Here is a 14,474-nt window from a genome sequence, read left to right as displayed (position 1 = left end):
TGCTGACTGAAGAGCCCCGGGTTCGATTCTGGTCAAGGGCACATGCCCGGGTTGCAGGCTCAATCCCCAGTAGGGGGCATGCAGAAGGCAGTTAATCAATGATTCTCATCATTGATGTTTCTCTCTCTCTCGCTCTCCTCCTTCCTCTCTGAAATCAATAAAAATGTATAAAATAAAATAAAAGGTTTAAACTAAATCTTGCTCAAAGTAGTTACACAACTCTTATGGTTATACATAAGCCCAAGGACCCAAGGACATAGCATACTCAATATACTTATCCCTGTTTCTATTTGGCTAATAGCAAGGTTCTTTGATTCTATTAAAAATGCCAAGTCATGAGGTTGTCAGTGAAAGAAGGTATGACGATCAACCAGGCTTCATCGTCAGACACCATAGAGGCTCAACAACAATAACTCAGCTGAAGGGTAACAGGTCTCTCTGCAAGGCCACAGCTGGTGCCCGCCACCCTCGGGGCGGGGAGGTCGTGGAAAGGGTGCCTCGGCCAGGAAACGCGCGTCCCAGAAGGAAGGCCCTTCCTGCAGAGAAGGCATTTGCACCCGTGGGCACATGGCCTAGGGGTGGAGCTCAGGCTCCACAATTCTGTCCCCTCCCCTCCCCACTCTCTGGCCCTGTGTACCCGAGCGCACAGCCTACGGCAGGCTCCGCTCTCTGCACAGCTCTGGCCGCGGTCGCGGTCCACACGCCCAGGCCCCGCCGCCAGCACGTGCCGGGCCTGGCTGTCGCTCTCCTTCACGTCTGCTCTCCACGTGCGTGGGAGGCCAGGGACTCTCACGGTGTCTTCTCCGGGTGGGATCGCTGTATTCTTCTCACCGTGGGAAGCCACAGGAAGAAGAGACCAGGAAAGAAACAGGAAAGCATGTTTTATGGAGGGTTAGTGGGAACCACGTGAATTTTGGGGACCAAATACCACTTTTTCAGGCATATGGACTTCAGAAACTATTTGCAGACAGGGGCACCGGTCGGTGGAGAGAAAGTGTAAACCCAAATACGAAGGGGTTGCATGAAAGCAGCGAGCAGACTGTGACCTGGAGGGAAGGCGTGGAAGGGGGGGAGGAGATGCTGGGGGTGGGGGGCGAATGGGAGGTAAACGCACAGGAATTGAGAACTGACTGGGATCTAGGGAGTGAGGGCAGAATCCGGGAGGGAGGCCGTTTTCTGGCTTAGGCGAGTGAGTAGCTGGTGGCACAGAGGATGAGTGTCACTGTGGGCGTTTGAAGTCCTGGGGGATTCTCTCTCTCTCTCTCTCTCTCTCTCTCTCTCTCTCTCTCTCTCTCTCTCTCTCTCTCTCTCTCTCTCTCATTGGTTGGTAGGAAGTTGAACCTGTGCATCCCTCCCTCCAAGTGCAAATCGCTGCCTCTGCGTCAGGATTGACTCCAACTGTTTGCATAAATGAGGAGTGGGAAAGGGAACAGGCCGCCTGCGTGCCTGCACTGCATCCTATTCCTTCTTCTCTCACCCCGCGGGCCCGAGGGTGGGGCGGGGGGGGGGCGGAGGTGTAGCGCCTGGAACCCGGAGACAGACTGGAGGGGCTGAGGGCACCAGCTCCAGAGCCACTTCTGCTAAAGCAGGAGCCTGGTGTCCTGTGGGGGAGACGGATGCCAACGGACGCTCTCCCGACTGCCAGGTGCACATGCTGTCATCGCACACAGCGTGCACAGGGCCTTGCCGGGGCCGCCACGGCAGCCCGTGTCACTCGGCTCTGAGGACTCGGCGCGGGACAGTCCCCAGGACAGAGCGCATCTGAGGCTGTGGCTCGCGGCCTCCGCTTCCTCAGACGGCGGGTGTCCGCTCACAGGACTCTCCTGAAGGCAGCTGCCTCCCGCTGTGAAGTCCAGAGCAGCCACAGGGCACAGGGAGGGGTGCTGTGCTGGTAAAGCATCTCCTCCTCCCCAAGCACTGCCCCCTCCGCCAGTCCCGGCGCCTGGCGGACAGAGGAGGGGGCTCATGTAGAATGTCCTGGTTCCTGCGGGAGCTCTGGGGCTTGGGAGATGCCGGTTTGCGTGGGGGTCTTGGCAAACCATCGATTTGTCGGTCTGACTAGATGTTGCCGCGGACTCCCTTATCCTCTGCCTCCCAGGCATCTCCTTGCTCCCAGTGGCATCTTATCTGCTGGTAACTCGGAGTCATCCTCCCCCTGCTGGGCTCTCCACTGAACCTGAGGCCTAAAGACCTGGGAGCTACACTTGCCAGAATCCCTGCCTCCAATTCCCATTCTAGACTGGAGGCGCCGGTAACATTTAGAAGGAAAAGTGAAAAAGGACCCTGGAAAGAGGACCATGTTTGGGTCCTGGGGAGGCTGGAGTGGAGGCCGTGGGCGTCAGCAGGGGGGTCACAGCCGCCAGGGTATTTCCTGAAAGGCACCCTTTTTGGTGCTGGAAGCAGCTGGGGTCATTGTCAGCCACTTCCTGCCGCCTTGGGCTTCCGGAGACAGCAAACCTGAGGCCTGGAGGTGCCCCCTCTTCCTGCCCTTCAGGCGTTGCAGGCACCTCGCTTCGGTCTGGAACTCTTTGATGCCTGACAGAGGCTCCGCTTCCCGGACGGTTTCCCTCTCAAAGCCAGGGGAGAGGCGTGTCCCTGCGAGGAATGGCCCCCGCTACTTTCTTTTCTCCTTTTAGACTTTTTCCATCAGAGACTTTATTTCAGTGACTCAAGGAAAGCCATGTCTAATCTACCGTATTTCTGCCTTAGCCCTAGGGCTGGGAACACATCAGACGTGGAAAAGGCAGTTAGGGCTGGGCAGGAGTGAATGAGAGCAGCTATTTATATAAGGGGGCAGGGGGGTGTCACAGATTCATTTTATTAGCAGTGATGGTGAGGACATTCAGTCTTTCAAAGGCCGAACAAGTATGACATTTAAGAAGTCGCTTTTTCTCAAAGCCTGGACATATGTGACGCAGATGGAAGGGAACCCCTGCCATGTTCCGCTTAAAACGCCAGAGTCACCGGAGAATGGTGAGCTGGGTGTGCAGGCCTCCGGAGCGGCCAGCTTCTCCTCCACGTGTCAGGCTGGAGCCTCCACTTAGTTCCTGGGAAACGGAAATGCGGGGAGTGTCACTTCGCTTTCCAGTCTCAGGTTCCCACTTTAACAGGCAAAGCAGGGCGAGACCTGGTGTCCTGCTTCCCAGCACTTGTCAGCTTTTCCACAGAAAGAAAAGAAAAGCTGCAAAGTATGAAGGCACAGGCTGCCGGAGAGAGGGGAGCAGAAGCGTTTAGTTTAGAAGCATGTGGTATATTTTGTGGTTTGGGTTTTTGGTGTTAATTTCCGCCTGACATGCCATTTTCTACTAGTCTTCTTGCATGTTCTGTAAAGAATTTTAATTTTTTCTGAAGAGAACATGAATACTAAGAATGGAAAGCACCCAAGAAGGGAACTTTTATTTCTTGCAATTTGGTTATTTTTATTCTAATTCAATGAAAGATAATCCAGCATATTAGATTTGCTTGATTATTTTACACCAAGCGTTACAGTTGTTGAATCTCATACTCATTTGGGCTAACGGATTTGATATCGTTTTTGTGTGTCCATTGTTTTTAAAATAGTCAGGTACAAAAATTCCATTTATTCCTCTTGTAGCTGATACTTACTGCCTCCCTACAGGGTTCAGGTGGTTATATGTGGTTATATAAGTGGCTGTAGCTGTGGCACAAATATGAATAAGCCGTAATTCCTGCCTTTGAGGAGCTCAGTTTATAAATCCAGGCAATAGATCTTTCCTCCCCTGTTTTTTTTTTTAACTATATTTTATTGATTTTAGACAGGAAGGGAGAGGGAGATAGAAATGATGAGAGAGAATCATTAATTGGTTGCCTCCTGCATGCCCCAGCTTGGGATCAAGCCTGCAACCCAGGCATGTGCCCTTGGCCAGAATAGAACCTGGGACCCTTCAGTCCGCAGGCCGACGCTCTATCCATTGAGCCAAGCCAGCTAGGGCTCCTCCTTTTATGCCTTTTCTTCAACAGCCTAGAGTGAACATATACCTATGGGTCAGACATAAGTTTTCTGGCCTAAAATCACATGTATGTAAAGAAAAGGTGGGGGAAAGCATTGGACTCTTTCTTTTATTTTTGTATATTTTTATTGATTTCAGAGAGGAAGGGAGAGGGAGAGAGATAGAAACATCAATGATGAGAGGGAAGCATTGATCTGCTGCCTCCTGCAGGCTCCCTACTGGGGATCGAGCCCTCAACCTGGGCATGCGCCCTGACCAGGAATCAACCTGGATTGTAGGTCAACACTCAGCTGGTCAGGCAACACTGGCCTCTTTAAAGCTCCAGAGACGTCCCTCAGCGCACACTGCTTGACCCAGCAGCAGCAGTGACTAATGGAGGGAGTCGGCAGGCCACTGGACATCCCGTCAGCATTTCCTTTTTAGGAATGTTCACTGCAGACTGCACAGGAATGCAGCTTGTGTTCAAGATATGCTGGTGTTTCTCTGGGAGCCGCGAGAGGCCAAAAGATCCACTACGTCCTGCCGCCCCAGCCAGAGCAGAGGGCTGTTCCCACCCTCCCTGCAGCCAGAAGGGTGCTGCGGCGAGGCCCTTGGCCTTCAGTCCGATGAGCAGTTCCAGGACCAGGCACTGCACTTCCCAGTTGTACTTTCCACATTCTATGCAATGTGTTACTTGCAGGCCCTGGTCAGCATGGACTGGGGATTAACGCAGCAACTTGCACTGCTCTGAGGGGCTTCTGCAAGATTCCCTGAGCATTCCCAGGCAGGGCTGGTGGAAAATTCAAGTTCACCTGATCAAAGAGCCGGTGACCTCAAACTCCACCTGTCAATGGAACCTCCACGTCCCAATTTAAAGCTCTCCCCCAGCATTGCCTACCCCTCCTTCCTCCCGTACTCCATGTTTCCTAGGGCATTAATGGCTTTCTAACAGATTATAGAAATGCCCTTCTTTTATTGGCTGTTTCTCTCCACTAGGATGTAAGTGGGACGTGGACACTATGTCTGTCCGTTCATGCTGCTTCCCCAACCGTGGACGAGTGCCTGGTCTATAGACGGCTCAGTCAGTACTTGTTAATGACTCCCATAAATAATCTTACTCTGAAAATCACTACGGATGTGTGGCATACGGTCCATGAACCTCAGAAAGAGTAGATGACACTGGGTCCCTTTCCTGAACCAATCTGTCTGAGGCAGGGGTCCGGTCTAACTGCTAACCGCCTGGTGCAGGAACTGGGACTGTGTTCAGGTGGCAGTTACTCCTCTGTCACTTCATGTGAATCTGTTTCTCTCTGAGAAGGAGGGCGCATCAGTGCCTCCTGTAGGGTTGTTGTGAAGGTTAAATACCATATCCATTGCCTGTATGATGGTGTTGCTACTATTTCTGCTTATTTTAAAAGGGAGATTAAACACCAATATCACCCCCCTAATTTTAGAAAGGGCATATTTAAGCCCCGTGGGTGGCTTAAATTACTGAAGAAAATTACTGAAGGTCTCAGAGTCAATAGGTAATAGAGTCTGAACTCTGGTCTAAATCGTCGCATCCCAGCCTAAGCTTCCTATGTTGCCACATGTAATTGCAGGAAAGCATTACTAAATAAAAGGAAAATATATACGCGTACGTACACTTATATACTAGACTAGAGGCCCGGTGCCCAAAATTCATGCACGGGTAGGGTCCCTAGGCCTAGCCAATGATCAGGGCTGATCTGCAGGGCAACCAGCAGGGTGATCAGGGGGTGGGTCCCCTGCTGGCACCTGCCTTGGCTGGCCTGGGGCCTGTGGGCTGGGGCAGCTCCTGCATTGAGCGTCTGGGCCCTGGTGGTCAGTGCGTGTCATGGCGACCAGTTGTTCTGCTGGTCGTTCCGCCGTTCGGTCAGTTTGCATATTCGGCTTTTATTATATAGGATGTAAATGAATATGTAAATTTAGTACATGCATGTCTTGCATGTCTTAAAACTTACATTGCTTTATTTTATATGAGTTTACCCAAAAGATCTTAGTCATTGCTAGTTGACCATGGACATAGCTAAAAACATGGCAACTGATACAGGGTCAGAAAGAAAGTCTCCCCGTTGATGCAGTGGAATAGCCCTCTTTGTGCTTTGCAACTTAGGGCTTGATCATTGTAAACTTCAAAGAAAAACCTTTGCTTAAAAAGATCAAAGGAGCTCAGACCAAAGGAGTCCCTAAAATAGCCAGCCTTGTTTACTTGTGCATAGGGTCCCCAGAGCTGGGAACTAAAGAATAGGTGTCTTGTGGTTTTAAGTCAAGGTAGCTGTCTTTCTGCTGGGAAGATGTGAGCAGCAATCCTGTAGTATTTGCATTTTATTAATTTAACAAGTGCCGTTCAGCAAGAGGGTGACTTTTGTGTCTCTTCATTTTATTCTTATACTGGTTTGAGTTTTTAAGTCGTGTATTCCATTTTACTATAAATCTGATTTTTCTGTTACCCACTTTGAAAATCATAAGCACCAATAATAGTAGTTAATGGTAATGAGGTATTGTTGGGCTTCAAAATACTAAGTGACAATATCACTTAAGAAAAAAAATGGCTCAGAAATGACTCATAGAAATATACAAGATTTGATTTGGGAAGGGATGGATAGATACTGTACTGTGGCCCCTTCTTTCATAAATGAGACCTGTACCCAAAGAAATAATGTGACCCAACATCTTAGGTTACAATAAAAATTAACACCAACAATGAAATGGAAAACCAGGCTGAAGTCCAGAACTACAATAATTCTAACAATGGTAGCCTGTTCGATCTTTCAGGCTATACCTTAAGGGATAAAAATGATAATATTGATAGAAGCTGTGAGATATATATAACATGAAATACTACTCAGCCATAAAAAAGATGAAATCTTGCCACAGCATGGATGGACCTTATGCTAAGTGAAATAAGTCAGATGGAGAAGGACAAAAACCATATGATTTCACCCATTTGTGGAATATAAAATAAAAAGGAAACAAATGAACAAAAACACACACACAAACAAACAAACAAAAAATAACAATAGATGCAGACAACAGATTGGTGGTAACAGAGAAAAAGGGGTTGGGGGAGGGCCAAATGGGTGAAGGGGTAAAATGTATAATGATGAATGGAAACTCAATATTTAGTAGTGACTGTGCTGTACTATAAACAGATATCTTTACTAATAAAAGGGTAATATGCTAATTAGACCAAACAACTTCTGGATGACCTTCCGGACATCCTTTCAGACAAAGCCATGGTGGTGGGGCCAAGGCAGAGGCGGTTAGGGGCGATCAGGCCAGCAGGGGAGAGCAGTTAGGGGGATCAGGCTGGCAGGCAGGTGAGCAGTTAGGAGCCAGCAGTCCCAGATTGCGAGAGGGATGTCTGACTGCTGGTTTAGGTCTGATCCTTGGAATCGGGCCTAAACCGGCAGTCAGACATCCCCCAAGGGGTCCCCGATTGGAGAGGGTGCAGGCTGGGCTGAGGGCCCTTGCCCCCCCCGCATGAATTTTGTGCACCGGGCCACTAGTTGAATTATAATGTTGTACACCTGAAAATAAATAAATGAATAAATCATCGGCATTGATCTTATCTCAGTCCTTTATTATTTTAGTGAGATCTGAATGGCCCAGGTCCTGAAAAAGGGCTTCATTTGGAAAGGGATAATTACTGCAAACAGTAAATGTTTCATCCTTTTGATGTTGCCTCGCACATATGTGCTAAGTGTCTGAGCTGTGAGTAATCTGCGATCATATGGCGACTCCTACATTACCAGCGGTGGAAAGAATGCTCGCCATCGGTCATCCAAACCGAGGGTTTCCTTTTCCCAGATGTGGCAACTGCAGTGTCACCGCAGAAGTGACTGGCAGTCGCCGCAGGCATGGCCCCGCTCGCTGTCACTCCCAGAAATTCATTTGGAGGATTTGTACTGCTTGACCCATCAATTGTGGGCTCTGCAGGAAGAGGCTCATCAAAATGAAAGCCCAAGCTCCGGTCACTCTGCCTCCGGGTTCCGAGACGCCGGGAAGCAGGGAGAGGAGCCACCTCCGGGGGCATGTGATCCCGATCTCTGATCTCCCATCTCCCATCTCCCATCTCCGGGGCGGCTGTTGCTCAAGGAGGGCAGGGAAGCATGTGCTTGTCACCAGCTGGTCCCGGCACTCCGCGCGCCCATGAGCAATGCTGCTGATAAACAGACAGATGCGTCAGCAACGGCCTGCAAAGGGCATGGTGACCTGGGCTTACACCGTTCAGGGGACGAGGGTCTGGGTCACCCTACCAGTCAGACCACTTAGACAAGCAGAGACCCAGGTCAAAGGTGAGACAGATCCAGAGCGCTCAGGGCAGGAGGGAAGAGGGGAGGGCCAGAGGGGGCCTGGAGGCCGGCTGCAGCAGCAGAAGCATTAACCAGCACCCAAAGGAGTTCCCAGAGCTCATGGCGCCAGGAATCTGAGCAGCTGGGGGTAGACGGGCATGAACCGCACGGACAAGTCTTCAGGACTGAAGCGCTCCTTCCTCCAGCTTCTGGAACCGCAAGCTGAGGCCCTCTCCAGAGATGGACCTTAACGGAGGGCACCCACCTTGCCCAGCGTGATCCCCCTTCCCAAGGGCAGCACACACTCAACAAGGGCTCATGCAGGAGTGTAAAGGCCTGCTCCCCGCTTTCCCAAGTCAGCGCTACTCTGCGGGGCCACCCCAGCTCTGGAGAGCCCGTGGGGTTGACCGAGGCGCTGCTGAGACCTCATCGCAGTCAGTTTCTTCTGCCCCAGCCCCTTCCTTTATTCCCACCGACTGTGGCCCTGCTCCCCACGGAGCCTCCTTTCTGGGGACACTGACTTCCAACACCCATGTGGTGAGTATGGAAAAGCACTAAACATTCAGGCAAGTCAGCACAAGGCCCTTTTCACTGTATCTCTCAAACTGAATCTGGAATCTGGAATGTTGTGCTCATGCGTACAGTGGACGGTTCCTCATCAGATAATTTTATCAGAGGCCTGAGTGGCCTGAATATCTCAGTGGGATGTATGTTGAACACACCTCTGACCACTCCTGATGGGAGAGCAGGGGAGGGTCCTACGCCTAGGAGATGAGGTGCTGTTAGGGAGAAGCAGCGAGGAGATAAGAGCATCCGCAAGGAGCACGCAGCCCTAACCAGGCCTAAACAATCCCCTTTTCCATGAGAGAAATCTGATTAAAATGGAAAGTTCAAGGACCAGCTTTTGAATAATTATCTAAAAACCTCAAAGTGCTCAATTGTCTAATGAACGTGTTTACTCCTCTGTCCAGTTAAAGAACAGGCACCCCAACATGTCTTGAGCATACATTGGTCATATTTTTTTCACTTATTCTGAACAACAACAAAAAAAACGTATCTAAAACTTTACATATGCATATAAAATGTATTAAATGTGTGAGTTTTTCATGTGTATCCTATTGGCTCTGTTTCTCTGGAGAACCCTGACTGAGGAAACAGGATGAGAGATGAAGAGATGATTCAGGATAAAGGGTGTGAAATACAAGAGGGAGGGGACCTGCTGGAATAGAGGCCAGTCCCCAGCGTCAGATCACAGGCACCTCAGCGAACTGAGAGCAGGTGCACCTGAGCTCATAAGAGTATAACCCTCCCCCAACCAAAATCCACGGGAGAGAGCTGATGTCTTCAAATAATGGGACTTCCGATCTCTATTTGCACCTCTTAAAACATCTACAAAAATTCTAGTGAGCCATCCATTCACAGCAGTTTCTACTCAATATCTGGTCCCCAGCTTTCTTGAGTCCCCACTGGCCCACACCCTGCCTTCCCAGACAACTGCTTTACTACCTGATTACCCAACACCTTCAACGGCATCTCCCCCATAAAATGCCCCCCAATTTGCTCAATAGTAGGAGTTATTTTTCTTAAGAGAATCTACGTATACTTGTCCTCTTGTCCTTTCTCTCCTCAAGGCCAATTGCATAGGGAGTCGTGAGGGATTGTGACTCTCCTAATCATTAATACTGTTGTCTCCTCATATCAGATTGAGCAAGGCTATAGTCGGGGCTCTAAGAAGATAGGACCTTGTTCCTTTTGAGAGATTCTCATTGAGAAGGGTCAGTTAAACCCATTAGGGCCTGAGACTTCCATTGTATGTGATGAATTAACTCATCTCCTGTGAATCTGGAATTAAGCCAACTACTTCCATCTTTGCTTCCAAGTTAAGAATAGTCACTCACATTGTTGTCTGTACACTTAATTCTCTTATGTAACTGGTAGAGAAAGGCTGATTTAGAGAGAAGATTGAGGTTCAAAGCAATAGATTCCCTGCGAAATCCGTATCATCAGGAGTTATGACTATCAAGTTTTCAGTCCTGAGTCCTGTTATGCAATATTGAGTGCACAGCATCTAATAAACATTTGTTGAATGAATGAATTTGATGAGTGCATGGCATAGCCTGGGTGGTTCTATCCAGAGAGGTCTAAGCCCTAACAGTCCCAAAGTGAGGGGACAGCAGAGAGCACCTGTCGATGCTCTATTTGTGCTTTGACTTGTGCCTGGAAATGTGTTAGTGACGCCTTTCTCGCATTAAGCAGCAACCACATGGAATTCCATCCTTCTCTCTCTGCAGAAAGGGTTAGCTGTGCACCTGGAGGGTATGACTGAAACACGATGCACCGTATCGGACCAGGCACACGCTCCAAAGACTATAGCACAGACCAGACCAAAACCAGGGCTTTGCTTTTAAAACACACCTGTCTTATTTTTCCCCTGGAACCTACCGCACAGTGGTGGAGGCAAGGTCAACGCTTCTCCCTCACGCCTGCCCCCTCCCACCCACCCACCCCCTGCCCCGCCAGCTATTAACAGCTTCCAGCAAAACTTCCTGTTGTGTCTTTTGTCAGATGCAGTTTGATAAGAGCAAGGTGGGGAGTCAGGGCGGGCCATGTTCTGCTTCTCATCCTTGATAGAGAAGGACCCATCGTCCCACAGGAGGCCACAGTCAGTACAACAAATCAGGAGGGCCCTAGTGGCTCAGTGGATAGAGCGCCGGCCTGCGAAGCAAAGGGTCCCGGGTTTGATTCCGGTCAAGGGAACGTACCTTGGTTGCAGGCTCCTCCCCAACCTGGGCCCTGGTCGGGCTCATGCAGGAGGCAACCAATCGATGTGTTTCTCTCACATCGATGTTTCTCTCTGTCTTTCCCTTTCTCTCCCACTTTCCCTAAAAAACAGTGGGAAAATATCCTCGGGTGAGGATTAACAAAAAAACAAAAACAGAAAATCATGACGAAACTGGCAAGGGCCTGCTGCCATGTTTCATCTTCTGTGTTTTGCAAAGTTCTCTCCCCCTATTTCGGAGTCAAGGCCATAAACATTCCCTCCGCCTTCCTCTCCTGCTCTGTTCCAACTATCCTGTGGGCTCTCGAACCTTCGAGAGGACAGGGACCTGCAGGAAGGGGCACACCTGGGTTCTTGATCCAATTTAACAACATCTGGAAGGACAGACCCAGAACATTCAATGGAAGGGGAGGTGTGAGCAGCGGGTCCCGGGAGGCAGCCAGGCCCTCAGCCTTGAATAGGTGCTCACCACAGCACCACTGTCACAGCTGGACCCAGCAGCGTTCCCACACAGCTGCTACCCTGGAAGTTTAAGGAGGGGGATGTATTTAGACTTTCCAGAAAGTTCCACTTCCCCGTGGAAAAAACAATCATTCTTTTCAAAAAGTGAAATAGACTACAGCTTCCCACATGAGTCCCAGCTGTTTAAAATTAAAGTGCTAAAGGAAATTTCCCATAAGAATGTTCCCTAGAACTATTTTCATTTAATTAAGACCTAGACGAGGCAATCTCCAAATTGAAGGCTCAGGTAGTTAAATAAGTGTTGATAAGCATGATGGTTGTGGCGATGCTGCCTCCGTGACTTCAATGGCCTACACCAGCGGCCACCGACCTCTCGGACCTCATGGGCCACCATGGTCCTCGGACCACCGGTTGGTGACTGCTGGCCTCCATTGCTTTTGAAACACAAAAGGGCCTATGTGAGAGAAAACACGCATATCCATCTTCTTCCACAATGGAGCTGACTTGTCTTCTACTTTTACATCCGCGCATGCACGTTGACATCCTCAGAGATCCCTACACGTCAACTTTCTGCTGCTGCTCCTCCCTCGCTGGTACCTTCCCACTGCTCCACCCAGAGTCTCAGAAGGACACCCTGATCCCGGGAAAAGGACGTATATTTCCGCCTCAATATTTGCCACCTCTGCCAGATCCATCATCATTATTTTGTGGAAAATGCTACCCAGGTTTTGCCCGGCATTGTCAGCAATATCAATGACCGCTATTTACTAAAACGTATGATTTACTTCTGCTTTCACTTTGTGGAAAAGGAACTAGGCAAAGATTTCAAACATTTCTCTGGTTGAAACAATAAAAAGGAAAGTGATATAGCTCTTGCACGCGCGCGCACACACACACACACACACTAACACACACACTAACACACACACACTAACACACACACTAACACACACACACTAACACACACACTAACACACACACACTAACACACACACTAACACACACACTAACACACACACTAACACACACACACTAACACACACTAACACACACACACTAACACACACACACTAACACACACACTAACACACTAACACACACACACACACTAACACACACACACACACACACACACACACTAATTCTTAAACTCAGAGAAGATCCCAAAGTAGCAATGGTTTCTGGAGAAAATGGAGTAAGAACGTAATTCGGCCCACCCTGTGTCGACGTTCTGTCATAAAGTACCAGGTTGCTCTCAAAAACCCTCTGTTCGCAGATGCTGGAGAAGGTCTGTCTTCCCCATCACTTGCCTCTCTCATGTCAGCAAAGCCTGGGCCACAGACTGCACGGCCTGCTCTGAGTCCGGAAGACGCCTCTGGCGCACTGGGTGTGAGAGGAGAGAGGAGGCCTGAGAACAGAGCCACAGTCCCGCTGAGTCACAGAGCGAAGAAAGGGCTGTGGGAAAAGGAGCCGGCCCCCAGGGCCTGGGCTCTGACCAGCTCTTCCCCCTGGCCTTTCTCCCACAGGAAGGAGGGGCGAGCCCTGCTGCCACCAGAGGAGATCAGTCAGGACCCCTTTGGGCAGGATGGCCAGCTCGCCAAAGACCAAGACTGCATTTCAAAGGGACTGATATGGCGAGGCACCAACCAACCCACCCACATGCTGTTTTCACAGGGAAAATAGCTTGATGTCATTATATTAAAAAACTACCACATGCTTATTATATAACATCGTAAAAGCACAAGGAAGAAAGAACGAGAAAATCACCTGAAATAGGCAGGGAATTTCTTGCTAATCTATCACCTGTAATCACGGCTAGCAGGGACGAAGACACAGATGCTCTCGGGGAGTTTATAATCTGGTGGAAACGGGGCAGAGGAGGCCGTCTCAGTGAGATGGCAAAGCTCTCTGGCCGGACCCCTATAAGCCGCATGGTGTTTGTCAAAGCAAAGGACGCTTGGCTGAGTGTCTATGAAACAAGGGCCCTACTTGTAAACTATACGTGTGAGAAAAACAGTGGGAGAAACTTGAAACTATTGAGTACAATGAAGTTTCAGAATTCCTTATTAATTGTAATTATTTGTCTATAATGACCCCTTTCGTCACAGACAGGGTAGGTGTCTATACCCATGAAGGGTGAATGCAAGTGTCCTGTTCAGAATGTCACACTGTATTTCCCCGAGGAAATGCCTCGCATAGTGAGTGGAGTTCCGACTGTAAAATTATTAACTACTTTTATGGGCCTGTGCTACCAAGTGTTTAGAAAACCAGTGGCCCAGAATTCCTCCTAACCCCCGCTCCCTCTTCTCTGACCTCCTTCAGTCATGGAAAATTCCGGGGAAATTCGATAAAATTATTTTCTTAAAAGGAAAAGTCGAAGATGAGATTGTTTTCCGTCCTGGGAAGAGCCGCAGGCACCATGAAGTTCTGTTCTGAGTCCTGTGTGAGACGAGAGAAAGTGCGAGAAAACCCAGCGTCTGCAGAATCAGAAGCCAGAGCCACAGGCCACCTGGGGCAGGGATGCCCCTCATTATCTCATCTCCCGGCATGAAAGGGGGCAGGATCAGCGCCAGGCCCCTCGGTCAGAGCCAGGACATGCTGGGAAGGAGAAGAGGCAGTTTCCTGGAGGAAGATTAGAACTGGTCCTGCCCTGAGGAAAAGCTCCCTACGCTTATGATTTACGGTGGTTTTCGTTTTGTTTTTGTTTGTTTGTTTGTTTTTTAAGTCTCAAAACTACCCAAAAAAGCTTGGAGGAAGAGGAGAGGGTAAGACAGACCCCGGGAAAAAATTAAACATACTTATTCCTCAGCCGGTAGTGACATTACAGAGGCTCTGAATGAAAGGGAAGCACAGAAATAAAAACATAAAAACGCCGCGCACCAGGAAGTCTCTCCCCCCAGTCAAGTGGGAAAACCCACGAGGAGGAAACCCCTAAGCCAAGGACTCAAACAAGGAAACAGCAAAGCA

The sequence above is a fragment of the Myotis myotis genome, unplaced genomic scaffold, assembly GCF_014108235.1.
Source record: "Myotis myotis isolate mMyoMyo1 unplaced genomic scaffold, mMyoMyo1.p scaffold_m19_p_5, whole genome shotgun sequence".
Lineage (NCBI taxonomy): Eukaryota > Metazoa > Chordata > Mammalia > Chiroptera > Vespertilionidae > Myotis > Myotis myotis.
This window is presented reverse-complemented; position numbering follows the sequence as displayed.